This window comes from Oryza glaberrima, chromosome 2, assembly GCF_000147395.1.
Source record: "Oryza glaberrima chromosome 2, OglaRS2, whole genome shotgun sequence".
Classification (NCBI taxonomy): domain Eukaryota; kingdom Viridiplantae; phylum Streptophyta; class Magnoliopsida; order Poales; family Poaceae; genus Oryza; species Oryza glaberrima.
Window position 1 is genome coordinate 6,717,157 of NC_068327.1, and position 14,761 is coordinate 6,731,917.

A 14,761-nucleotide genomic window follows, 5' to 3' on the forward strand; every position below is an offset into this window, starting at 1 on the left:
ACTGCTAAACGGTACATTTAGTGCGAAAACTTTATATAGAAGTTGCCTTAAAATATCTAATAAATCCACATTTCAAGTTTGTAACAACTAAAACTCAATTAATCATAAGCTAATGGCTTTCTTATTTTCCGTGCCCTAACTTCATCTTCATCTTCGGGAGAAACGAACGCCACGTGCAACTTGATGTGCAGTAAAGATTCAGTTACCATTTAGCAAACTGTATCACTACAGAGTTAAATTCTGACCAAAGACACGTTCCAGTCATATAAAATTTATCCAAGTAGTTGGCACAGAGATAGAACTATAACTTTATAAGCAGAAACAACGAAGGTTCCAAGTCAGTGAGAAAGGCATCACCGAAAGTGCAGGGCAGCCGTATTCATACATGGCCTCCTATGAATACAGAATTCCCGGGACCAACTGCAGAAAAACAACTATTTGTGCAAAAAAAATAAGAACTGGACTCTTCAGCTAGAAGACTCACCTGTAAACTATGACAAAAGGAATTATCAGTTCTCACTGCCTAACAGCACTATAGAGTATAGCTAAACATCCTGTATTCAATCATGCATTCCTCATCTCTTGGCAAGAGATTTCCAGCAAAAAGGATTCATCGAAGATGGCCAACAAACGGTACGCAAGCTTCTTCCTGTTCTTTATGATGCCATTTTCTCTCCTGCACAAATCGTACCCGCAATCGGTGAATCAATCTAGTGATGAACACCAAATCCTCCTTGAGCTTAAGAAACACTGGGGGAGCTCACCTGTTTTAAGTAGATGGAGCTCCAATTCTGCTGCTCACTGCAATTGGGGAGGAATCACATGCACAAATGGTGTGGTCACCGGCATCTCTCTACCAAATCAAACCTTCATCAAACCAATTCCTCCCTCTATTTGCCTCCTCAAGAACCTCACCCACTTGGATGTCTCCTACAACAACATATCCTCTCCATTCCCTACAATGCTCTACAATTGCTCCAATCTCAAGTACCTTGACCTTTCGAACAACACCTTTGCTGGGAAGCTCCCAAATGATATAAATAGTCTACCAGCGCTGCTTGAGCATCTCAACCTTTCATCTAATCACTTCACTGGCAGAATTCCACCATCAATTGGACTGTTCCCAAGGCTGAAGTCGCTGCTCCTTGACACCAATCAGTTTGATGGGAAGTACCCAGCTGAGGATATCAGCAATCTTGCTGACCTTGAGAGGCTGACACTAGCAGTCAATCCATTTGTTCCGGCTCCCTTTCCAACGGAGTTTGGTAGGTTGACACATCTGACTTACTTGTGGCTGTCAAATATGAATATTACTGGTGAAATCCCTGAAAGCCTGTCCAGCCTCAGAGAGCTCAATCTCTTGGACTTGTCATCGAACAAGCTGCAAGGAAAAATTCCAACGTGGATCTGGCAACATAAGAAGCTTCAGTACTTGTACATGTACGGAAACAAATTCACCGGTGAGATTGAATCCAACATCACAGCCTTGAACTTGGTGGAGATTGATGTTTCTGCAAATGAGTTAACAGGAACAATACCAGATGGATTTGGTAAGATGACCAACCTTACCTTATTGTTTCTCTACTTTAACAAGCTGAGTGGATCAATACCACCAAGCGTTGGGCTGCTGCCAAAGCTTACTGACATTCGGTTATTCAATAACATGCTCTCTGGATCGCTCCCATCAGAGCTTGGTAAGCACTCACCACTGGCCAATCTTGAGGTCTCCAATAATAACCTCTCTGGGGAGCTACCAGAAGGCCTCTGCTTCAACAGGAAGCTATATAGCATTGTTGTGTTCAATAACAGCTTTTCTGGAAAACTTCCATCTTCATTGGATGGTTGCCATCCGTTGCAAAATTTGATGTTGTACAATAATAATTTTTCTGGAGAGTTCCCCAGGAGCCTTTGGTCAGTAGTGACAGATCAGTTGAGTGTAGTTATGATACAGAACAACAACTTCTCTGGCACATTCCCAGCCCAGCTCCCATGGAACTTTACTCATCTTGACATCAGCAACAACAGATTCTCAGGTCCTATTCCAACATTGGCAGGCAAAATGCAAGTATTCATAGCAGCAAACAACTTTCTGTCTGGTGAGATTCCATGGGATCTGACAGGCATTTCTCAGGTCACAAAATTGGACCTCTCTAGGAACCAAATTAGTGGCTCAATACCCATGACAATTGGAGTGCTGGCGAGGCTAAACACACTTAACCTAAGTGGAAATCAGATATCTGGTAATATTCCAGTGGCGTTTGGGTATATGACAGGGCTGACTGTCCTAGACCTCTCATCGAATGAGCTATCTGGTGAGATCCCAGAGGATTTTAATAAGCTGATGCTCAATTTTCTGAATCTCTCTATGAATCAACTAACAGGGGAAATTCCGACATCATTGCAAAACAAAACATATGAGCAGAGCTTCCTATTCAACCCAGGCATCTATGTCCCAGCGAGTGATTCACCCCAAAATTTCCCTATCTACAGGGAAAGAGCAAACATCAGCAAGGATCAATCCGGAAGAAGTATAGCCCTCATTTCTGCTGTTGCCAGCATTATGCTTTTGGTTTCGGCAATGGTTGGTTTCATGCTCTTTAGAAGGAAAAAGCGTATACAAGATCATTTGTCATGGAAGTTAACACCCTTCCACGTATTGCATTTCACCGCAAGTGACATTCTTTCTGGGCTCTGCGAGCAGAATTGGATTGGAACTTGGAAGTGGCAGGTCTGGTAAGGTGTACCGGGTTTATGCAGGAGATAGAACAAGTGGCGGCAGGATGGTGGCTGTCAAAAAGATATGGAACATGCAAAATCTTGATAACAAGCTGGAGATGGACTTCCTTACAGAGGTTCAGATATTGGGAGAGATCAGGCACATAAACATTGTCAAGCTGCTATGCTGCATTTCAAGCTCAGAGGCAAAGCTTCTTATCTACGAGTACATGGAAAATGGCAGCCTACATCAATGGCTTCACCAGAGGGAAAGAATTGGTGCGCCAGGACCTCTGGATTGGCCAACAAGATTGCAAATTGCCATCGACTCAGCGAGAGGTCTTTGCTACATGCATCACCATTGCTCGCCTCCCATAGTGCATCGAGATGTCAAGTGTGCCAACATCCTTCTGGATCACAACTTCAGAGCAAAGATGGCAGATTTTGGGCTTGCAAAGATTCTTCTCAGAGCTGGAGACGACGAGTTTTTTTCTGCTATAGCTGGAACTTTTGGCTACATGGCACCAGGTGAGAGCTGAAAAGAGCAACTTTGATGAGTATATATTTGCATATTACCTGAAACACTAAATTGTTTACACTTTGCAGAATACGGACATCGGCTCAAGGTAAACGAGAAGATCGATGTCTACAGCTTTGGTGTGGTCCTTCTGGAAATCATAACTGGTCGAGTGGCAAATGATGGTGGAGAGTACTATTGCTTGGCACAATGGGCATGGAGGCAGTACCAAGAATATGGTTTGTCAGTTGATCTTCTCGATGAGGGGATCAGAGACCCAACCCATGTTGAGGACGCATTGGAGGTGTTTACACTTGCTGTGATTTGTACTGGGGAGCATCCTTCAATGCGGCCATCAATGAAAGACGTACTGAATATTCTTATCCAATTTGACCATAAATCTACAAGGATTCAGGGTAGCTTGAAACATGCTGTCTCTGATGAAACAACACTTCTTGAATCCTAGCTAAGCAGCACTTAATGAGAATATATGGTTCCTGGTGTAGGTGATTATTCTTTTCATTTGCAACAACTAGATGATGCTTATTACAGGCCAATTATTACCACTGTTTAACTTTTATGTGGACATGATAAAGAATGTGAAGTGTGCAATCACTAAATTTTGTTCAACTTGCGAACTAAATGCCATTACATAAAGTTATCTTCAGATTATTACAAACACTCCATTTTCCAAAGCAGAAGAGGTGCACAGATCGCTAAAAAAGGACGCTGCACTGCGACTGGGAGATAGCAATATGGAACTGTATATGAATATTTGCGCATGTTTGACCACGAAATTTCTTGAATTCATTTGGTCAGCATGCACACGATGTTAATTATATACGACAATTTGGATTAACAAAAAAAAGGTAATGCAGAAACTCCCTTATTATGTGGAGACAAATTGGACCTTATCATCTCTAGAAAAAACGAAAATGTAATGGCCATAGGTTACTCCAAGCAAGTTACTATTATTGAGAACTTCTTGTTTTTCTTAGAGGAGACGAAACTCACAGTTTTTATAGGAAAAAAGGGTATCTGAATTGGTTCCAGCAATTTACATGCATGAAGAGAGTAAATGTTAGCGCATTTGCTCTTGGTACCTCAAAAGGGCAGATTTTTTTTTAACCCAGGAAAAGGCTCTATTATTCAGGCTAATCGAAATCAAAACCCCCAAACATACCTACTAACGGACTTGATGCAACATGGAAACACAAGCGCGGAGATTACAGGTATAAGGGCTAGCGGCGGCGGGCTTACTCGGTGGTTCCGCACAGAGGCGCGCAGACGGCAGCTGCGCCATGAAAATGCCGCCGCCGCCGACACCGGGAGGCTACTCGGCGAAAAAAGGTAGAAATCGCCGCCGCCGGCTGCCGCGTGGGGGGCGGCTCGCGGTGGATGCAGGAAGGTTTGCGGTTGGCATGAGCGGATGACATGTGGACCCACCTATCAGCAGCTTGTCTTTCTGCTGCTGTATGTACCCAACTGCTCCTCGTCGATGAGGCGCTCGTTTCGTCGGGGTAAAAAAGAGGGCACATCCAAAATTGTGTAATTGGCTATAAAATACTGTAAAATTGTGTCGTTGTTTATGGACACCATAAAATTCATTCATGTAATTTGCTGTAGGATATCCGAGACAATATTTTATCATTTCTAATAAAAAGATGGCAGAGAAATTTCAAAAAGACAAAATTGCCCTTAGCCCTATCTAATCCCCACTGCCGGCACCCGCATCTTAGCTCCACTCACCATCTGCCGTCGTTGAAGCCGCTACCGCCGCGCTCGCCGACCGTCGTCGACGTCGCCGCCGCTGCTCACCGCTGCCACCTCCGCCATCGAAGCCGCTGCCACCAGCCTCATCAACCGTCGTCGAAGTCACGGCCGTTTCTCGTTGTTGCCTCCGTCGTCGCCACCGCCGGGCTCGTCGACCATCGTCGAAGTCACCGTCGTCGCTCGCCGCTGCCACTGCTGTCATTGAAGCCGCTTGCTGGGCTTGCCGACCTTCATTGAATCTGCCGCCACCACGCGCTTCGCCGTGCTACTCGCCAACTGCCATCGTACTTGTTGCTCTGCAGTTAGTCGCCATCAAAGCCGTAGCCTCCACCGTCACCGCCGGCCTCACTGACCGCCATCGAAGCCGCCGCTGCTGAAGCGGCTGCCGGACATGCGGTACACGATGTGGCAGACGAAGGTGAAGTCCCGCGGGCCGAGCGGCGCGGAAGGGTGCCTAGGCGACGTTTGCCGTGTGGTGCGGGAGCGGCAGGGAGGAGGAGGGCGTGGCGGTGGCGGGTCCTCCTCGCTCGGTGGCAAGCGGACGCGGTGGTAGCCCGGGACGGTGGCGGTGGGGGAGGAGGACGCGCGAAGGCGAAGGACGCGTCGGAGGTGGAGAACGAGATGAGCCGGTTTGGGAGCGACGACCTCGACGTTGTCCCTTGCGGTGACATGGGCGGCGGCGTGGGCGACGACGATGACGAGGATGCCGAGCACGGGAACCCGTGCAAGCGCCAACCAGCATTCGGTCTCACGCACCGCTTTGCCCTGCTGTGTTGTCTTCGTGCGAGAAAGAAGCGGAGAAAGAGAGAGAGAATCAACGAGAGGAAGAGGACAAGAAAATAGAGGAGAAGGGGAGGAAGAGAAGGGGCAAAACTGTCATTTTACATGGTTTCTCTCTCATCAATTCAGTAGATATTATATTTTAATGCGCCCAGTGTCATTCAGCAAATTACCGCACTTTTAGAGTGTCCTTGGACAAATTCACATCTTTCGGGCGTCCCATAGCTAATTACATAATTTTTTAGTGTCCTGTAGCAAATTTTGCCAAAAAAAGGAAAAGAAATTATGGGTCAACTAGCAAATGATGGTGGAGAATACTGCTGCTTGGCACAATGGGCATGGAGACAGTACCAGGAAAATGGTTTGTCAGTTGATCTTCTCGATGAGGGGATCAGAGACCCAACCCATGTTGAAGACGCATTGGAGGTGTTTACACTTGCTGTGATTTGTACTGGGGAGCATCCTTCAATGCGGCCATCGATGAAAGACATACTGAATGTGCTTATACAATTTGATCGTAAACTTTGAATGTGCTTGAAACATGCTGTCTCTGATGAAACAGCACTTCTTGAATCCTAGCTAAGCAGCCACCTAATTAGAATATATGGTTCCCGGTGTAGGTGATTATTCTTTTCATTTGCAACAACTAGATGATGCTTATTACAGGCTAGTTATTACTACTGTTTAACTTTTATGTTGGCATGGTAAAGAATGTGAACTGTGCAATCACTAAATTTTGTTTAACTTGTGAACTAAACGGCAGTACATAAAGTTATCTTCAGATTATTACAGACACTCCATTTTCCAAACCAGAGGTACACAGATTACTTAAAAAAGGACACTGGAACTGTATATGGATGTTGGCGCATGTTTGACCACGAAATTTGTTGAATTCATTTGGTCAGCATGCACACGATGTTAGCTTTATATGACAATTTGGATTAACAAAAAAAAAAGGTAATGCAGAAACTCCCTTATCATGTGGAGACAAATGGGGCCTTATTATCTCTAGAAAAAACGAAAATGTAATGGCCATAGGTTACTCCAAGCAAGTTACTTCGGGAACTTCCTTTTTTTCTTAGAGGAGACGAAACTCACAGTTTTTATAGGAAAAAAGGGTATCTTAATTGATTCCAACAATTCACATGCATGAAAGGAGACGAAACTCACAGCTTTTATAGGATTAAAGGGTATCTGAATTGATTCTAACAATTTACATGCATGAAAGGAGTAAATGTTAGCGCATTTTCTCTTGATTAGCAGGTTTTATCTTTAACCCAGGAAAAAGGTGTATTATTCAGGCTAATCGAAATCAACCCCCCCCCCCCGGCCCCAAAAAAAAACAATTTGGCATACCTACTAACGGATTTGATCTAACATGGAAACACAAGGGCGGAGATTACAGGTATAAGCGCTAGCGGCGGCGGGCTTACTCGGTGGTTCTGCACGGAGGTGCGAAGACGGCGGCTGCGCCACCGCCGCCGCCGACGCCGACGCCGGCAGCCGCCGCGATGGGGGCGGCTCGTGGTGGATGCAGGAAGGTTTGCGGTTGGCATGAGCGGATGACATGTGGACCCACCTGTCAGCAGCTCGTCTTTCTGCTGCTGTATGTACCAACCGCTCCTCGTGGATGAGGCGCTCGTTTCGTCATGGTAAAAAAGAGAGAAGAAATTATGGGTTGATGTAAAAAAAATTAATTGCATCGACGATAATTTAGTAGGTGTGTGATTTAGTACACAACTTGAGAATAAAACGTTTGAGTATAATAACTTGACGCGCGGGTGCATTCTAATACAAGAACTTGATAATTTATTAGTATTTTGGTGCAACAACATTGCTAAGTATATGTGTTAAGTATGAGTTTTTTTGATTAATGAGTGTTAGGTGATTTTTTTTCACGATGTCAATATTGCATCATATAGCACCACCGGTTAATCTTGATCTTTAAGAATTATGTTACATCCAATTTGCACCGCCGGTTAGGATTTTGTTTTCTTCACCATCTCAAATGTCAACCAAAATATAATATTTTTGACATAGTAAAGTTAATTGACGTTAAGTTAGAAACTTTAAATATGCTTACACAGATTTGCTCCAGTATATTGACAAAATAAGTACTTAAAAATTGAATAAAATACTCAAAATAATTAAGTTGTCGCATCACTTTTTTTAGTCATTGTACTAAAATCGTACCACAAGTTTTTACACTCTACATTCATTTCTCAAGTTTTTTAAAGCGTGTCGCGAATAATTTGGGTATAATGATCAACAATAATATAAAAATAACGAGACTTAAATATCTTCCAAAGAATATAAATTTAACATATTCCATTATGGATTTGCTAAAAAACTATGTTGTGCTAGTTAGTACACCTGTTCTGCTTTCTTCATGCAAAAGAAATAGCATTTGGTAAAAACATCATGATTAGACACATGCATGACTAAAGGCAAAAACTGAATGAGCTGGAAACCCTGATGCTTGTATATAAAGTTGTTTCAACATAAATACTGAAAGATTGAGGCAAGTCTTATCATTGCATAAGGGCTATATACATTTTGTTTGTTTTCAAATGGTTATCCATGACTAGCCCGAATCATGAGAACTTGGAGGAAAATAATAATATTGGGTCAATAAGCTAAAGATTTTTGCATGATCCCTAACTAAGCTACCCCACTAATCCTATCCTTTTAAGCCAGCAGTATTTAAGATGATAATAGATTTTGTTGCACTCCCATCACAGCTACCTCTCTGATCCTGCCAGCATTATTTAAGATAATAATAGATTTTATTGCACTACCAACAAAATATGTTTTGGATGGCGCTATTTGTCATTGCAAGAGTTAAGGAGGCCCGAGAATAGTTTGAAGCTCGCATTCAACCCTGATGATCGCGGTGGTGAATGGACGTCACGTGCGGGTGGTACTCGAGTGGAGTTCTCTTTTTCAGTCGTGGTTTAGAAGCGAGAGAGGTTTGTGTGGGCATTGTTATGATCCGGAGAGTGTGATTAGTGTGCACTGGGTGCCTACACCGGCGCCATAAATAACGTCTTGTCAGCCTCCACTCGAATAACTCCATCGCTTCCTGCTGCATTGTATAAGCACGAACCTCTTATTGGGAGGAGAGAGGAGAGAGCAACGTCGACGTGTGGTGATCGATAATCTATATATGAAAATTACAGCAAACTAATGGTTGAGATTGAAATGGTGTATCGGGAAGACCGCCAAATTCTTTTCCTCTTAATATTGTTATTGTCTTGCACTATAACTCTGCTCTTGAAAATTTCTCAAATATGAAAAGGCACAATCTCAACCTCTTTTAAATACAGTCTCAATGAAACTCAAACTCAACGAGAATGTTACTCGAAGCTAGTAACTATTGAGCCTAAAGCCCTTAAATAAGTAATTAATGAACTAGTGATCATTCGACAGCGGCATAATGAACTAATTATCATTCAACATAATAAGACTTTTTTTCTTTATTGGAGGAGATGAAACTGAAAAATCAAAAAAGTAAGTATCTGAATTGATTCAACAGTTTACATCGTACTCAGGAAAAGAAGGTTTTCAGCAAAAAAGAAAGGTGTACTCTTTGGAGAAAAAAACATTGTTAGCGAGAAGAAAAGTGTGTTCTTTAATAAACACAAACAAAGAAATTGGAGGAGAAGAAACTGAAAAATCAAAAAAGTACATACCTGAATTGATTCCAACAGTTTACATCGTACTAAGGAAAAGAAGGTTTTTAGCAAAAAGAAAGGTGTACTCTTTGGAGAAAAAAACATGGTTAGCGAGAAGAAAAGTGTGTTCTTTAATAAACACAAACAAAGAAATCTACCAAACAGATGAGCATTCGCGGTTTGATCCAACACAAGTTATGGAGTTTAGAGGCCGGTTTAATCCATTATAAAAAAAATATAGAGTTCATAGGTAAATATATATGGCTCTGTTTAGTTCCCAAAAACTTTTTTTCAAATACATCACATCGAATCTTTGGACACATGCATGGAGTATTAAATATAGATAAATTAAAAAAACTAATTGCATAGTTAGGGGGGAAATCGCGAGGCGAATCTTTTGAGCCTAATTAATCCATGATTAGCCAGGAATGCTACAACCCACATGTGCGAATGATGGATTAATTGGGCTCAAAAGATTCGTCTCGCGGTTTCCAGGCGAGTTATGAAATTAGTTTTTTCATTCGTGTCCGAAAACCCCTTCCGACATCCGGTCAAACACCCGATGTGACACCCAAAAATTTTCTTTTCGTGAACTAAACAGGCCCTGTATATGAGCGGCTTGATCGATATAATGCTTCTTCTGAGACTATATGCATGGAATGGAGTGCTGGTGTATATATATATATATATATATATAAACACACACGGTACCACGTACCAACACCGAACTCATCAATTATAAAGGTGCTCATGTCAGTGTAAAAAAAAAAAAAGAGACAGGGAAACAAATATGAGTTGGATTTAAAGAAAACCTAAAACATGTGATTCTTGAACTAAATGTTTGTGAAGAACATATCTCATGAACTAATGATGTTTGTGAAAGCATATCTCATGAAATTTGGGGCTATTGAAGTAGTTGTTCGCTACTCAAATCCAGTTGCATATCTCATGTTATAGCCTCTTACCCTTCAACACTGTATGCATACCATCTATTCCATCCTTTGATTTTCCTTATGATTATATTATTTTTCATAATATTCAAAACCTAGAAAATATTCAAAACTATATAATTACTAGTTTAGTCATGAGATATTGGGGAGTAACAAATAGATACCATGAATATTCAATTATTAATCGTGGTTCTACCATGCTGTTGTGTAATTATCACTACTCATAATAACTAGTATTTTTGTTGGATGTTGGTTCAACGATTGTGGAGATTAGATTGGAGATTAGATTAGATTGTAGGTGCTTGGTTAGATGTGGGTTCGACGATTGTGGAGATTAGATTAGACTGTCGGTGCCAGGAAGAACATGAGACAACAATACATATATATAGGAGGTAGGTTCGACGATTGTTGTGAGATTAGATTGGAGATTAGATTAGACTGTCGGTACAAGAACATGAGGCAACAATACATTAACTCTCCATCCCCTGCTATATAAAAATATGTTGGAGTGCTAAGTAAAAACTTATCATCTACTTTTTCCGTTTCATATCATAAGTAGTTTTGAATTTTTTTCTTCGTCAAACTTCTTTAAATTTGACCAAATTTGTAGAAAATTTTTTCACATCTATCACAACAAATTAGTTTCATTAAATGTAGCATTGAATATATTTTGATAGTATATTTTGTGTCGGAAATGTAACAACAAAATTTATTGTGAAGAATCCTTCACAACAAGTTATGTGAGATGGTGGGATGAAACATATAGATCTAGCAGCTTTGTATGCCCATTTTTAGTTGTGAGATGGTTTGATGAAACAAATAGGTCTAGCAGCTTTGTATGCCCATATACCAAATTATCGTACAAACGACTGACAACTAGGAAATGACAACTAGGAAATAATAAGACTTTGTTTCTTTATTGGAAGAAACGAATATGAAAAATCATAAAGTACATATCTGAATTGATTCCAGTAGTTGCATCATACTAAAGAAAAGAGGATTTTTTTGAAGAAAGGTGTACTATTTAGAGAAAAAAAATATTGTTATTAGCGAGAAGAAAAGTGTGTTATTTTATAAATCCAAACCAAGAAATCTACCAAACAGACGAGCCATTCGCGATTTGATCGAACACAAGGCATGGAGTTCACCGTTTCATGATATAGAGGCCGGTTTAATCCATTATATAAAAGAAAAGGTATAGTGTTCACAAGTAAATAAAAATACGGGCGGGCTTGATTGATATAATGCTTCTGCTGGGACTATATGCATGGAACGGAGGTGCTGGAGCCCACCAGATTGCAAAGGATCGACAGGAAGCTGTTGAGGGTGGTCTGGCACAAATTAAGACCGTCCACCCAGGAGATGCACAACATTGTAAGGAGATCACATGAAGCAAGTATCAAAAGACTTCCTGCAGTTCATCCGAAAAGCGCAATGCGCCAAGTGGCACCATTCTCCCAGCTCTAACCGCGCTTTCCCCTGCAACTGGAAATAGATCCATGTTCATGCCTTCAACATTGTCCAAACTCGATTGGTGTGGAGACATGAGACGAAGAGGTGGCTGCGGTTTTCAGCCACTGAGTCACAGAGGTGACAGTTTTGCTGGTGAGCCAACCTCGATTATGATAAGCTGTGAGACATCTTCCAAGGATCACTTTGCCAAATGAAGAATTTGACCCTGGAGGGCCCCCTTGTCCTACAGATTAGTTTGCGTAGGCTCGATCTCTCTTTTGCCATGAAGAAATGTTGTACAATGATGAAACCGAGAAGTGCCCATCCTCTATTAGTTTTGCCCCCACTTTGCTGAAGTTCCACCACCTGGACGTTGTTCCGGAAGACTAAGTATTCGGCAATGGCTCTATTGGAAGGTGAACCTTGAATATCCCTGACCCATCTGTTATTTGCCAAAGCCTATGCCACCTTGGGTTCCTTTGAAATGAAAGGCGCATATTCCGGATTGCATATTCTTGTACTTTTTCTTTACAATTCCTTCAAAACGAACAAGCCCTTAGCTTGCCATTTTAGCCTTAAAGCCTGACCGAACAAATTGAGATCCTCTATATACAACCCACTGAGATCTGTTGGCACGCAAACGGTGTTCCAGGCCACCAAGCAATGGCCTCTGTGGACCTCCTCTCGTCCCTTCCATATAAAACCTCTGCACTTTCGCTGGATATCCTTGATTTCCCACTGAGGTAGCTGCAATTGTCTCAACTTTCTTCGGCCACTCATCCAACCGGGTGGTGAAAGCCTACCTGCACAAAAACAAACGAGATGTTACTATGATGAAACAAATCTTCTCATTTGCTTCTGAAAAACTCATTTGGTGGCACCTGATTCGGTGCTGATGACTAGATGATGATCCATGCTAGCTGCACTGAACTGGGGCCAACGACAGATAAGATTTCAAACTGGCAACAGATGGGATGATTGCACAAGAGCTTAATTTGTTCCGGGTGATCTGGAGACCGTCGTCGTCATCCCTCCGTCTTCTGCCTACGTTTGGTCGCTAGAGGGCCTCACCGCCGGAGCCGGGTGCTCGGGCCCTCCGCCTCTATCGCACCGACCATCCTCCGCGAGCCACTGGACAGCTCGGGCTCCGTCTCTACCCGCCGCCGGCCACAACGACCCCCCTACGCCATGCCTCCTTTGCACCGACCGCCCCCCGGATCGCTATGGCCCCCCTCTACCTGGCCGACTTCTGCCATCCACTAGGACCCCACCACATCAAGGCCTCCGATATGTTCCACCTCTACTGTCCGGGCCTCCGCTCACCCTACCACCCGGACCACCGGCAGCGGCGCTCGCCCCCGCCCTCTCTACCGGCATGGACGCCGTCCGCTGCCGGACGCTGAGCCCTATCCGATGATGCTTGCCCCCTGTCTGCTCTTCTCTCTCTCTCTCCCTCTCTGTGCTCACGTGTGGATAGAACAAAGGAGGTTGTGGGAGGACATGAAAGACTACTGAACCGTGTTTTGCTGGATGGTGCTGGTCGTTCGATCGAGGGACGATGGGCTATTGTGTGATGCTGCTATGTATCTTTTATTATTATTTTTTCTTGATTAGAGATCGGGTTTGCATCGTCCACCATTTCGACGACATCTACATGTCTTTGATATCGGCATCGCATCCGGTTTCATCTTTGTCGTCCTGCCCCTTGCATTTTTGGCCTGATCACCTGTCGAAGTTCTCGGCTATAACGACTTCTTTGACCGATCATCTTCGAGAACGTCTATTACACCATCGAGCTTTGGGCTGCTACTACGTCGCCCCCCTTGAGCTATAGTGCCACTGCCTGTGGTCCACGTGTCTACTAGTTGTTATAGCGCTGAGAGACGCCCTCCTCAGTGTGGCCTCACCACCGGTGGACTTCTCACCGTTGCATTGATATGGGGCTGCAGCTATGTCGTCTCTTTGGACCATAGCCTCACCGCTTTCGTCATCTTCATCGCTGCTCGCGCATCGACACCCTCATCATCCATACTGATCATCTTCAGCCACCGGGTTCTTCTTCTTCTGCTTCAAGCATCACCACGCGTTTCCAAGTTGCCACTGTCGTCGCTCTAGGCCGGTGGTCCAGTTACCTCTACATGGGTACCGACGTCACCGTCCAGGCCGTTGGTCCTGCTACTTCGCCTTCGTCTTCGTGCAGCATGACTCATCACCAACGTCGTCGTATTTTCTTGGACTACACTTTGTTCTTCTCCGGCAAATTCGTGCTGCTCCGGCAATTCTATCCCTCTACGCCGTTTTCGCGCTGCGATCATCTCAGAGGCCTTCTCTGTTAGTCTCCAGGTACATAATCATCAATCATTAACTGTAGTTTAATTTATGCATAAATTTTACTGTGTCTTACGCTACAACTTCAGCACCCTCCGGGTCTTTTTGTTGTATTGGATTTTCTAATTAATGATTTGGAGTGTACGTTTCTTGATCCATGCAGTGAACTCATGAGCATTGCACAGGATGGCCGACCAGAACTTCCTCTATTGGAAGAAGCCTCTGTTGCCGAAATTGCATATTGTAAATAAAAATGTGTTTTAATTGCACAGATCGCTGCACTGTTTTGATTTTTACTACTCACAGTGCTCTTCTGCTGCTGTAATAGCAAGAGATTGTGGAATAGCACCTACTAGCCACGAGATAAGAAGTCCCAAATCTTTTTACATATAATCTTTTGAGTCCCAAACCCAAATCAGGAGGAGGTTTGGCTTGAACAGAGTACGTATTTGAACATTCGGTTGGAAAAATAATAGGTTTATGTGGATCTACAGTTTAACTAATTGTTTATCAACTCTTGTAATATTTGAGACTGTACATTCAAAAGTAGAATGTATATTGATTAAGTGTGT

At 43.0% G+C, this 14,761-nt stretch overlaps 1 pseudogene; it reads left to right on the forward strand.

Moving 5' to 3' along the window:
• The first annotated feature begins 526 nt into the window (after positions 1 to 526).
• On the forward strand, positions 527 to 3,925 carry LOC127764343 (receptor-like protein kinase 5; annotated as a pseudogene).
• The last annotated feature ends 10,836 nt before the right edge of the window (positions 3,926 to 14,761 follow it).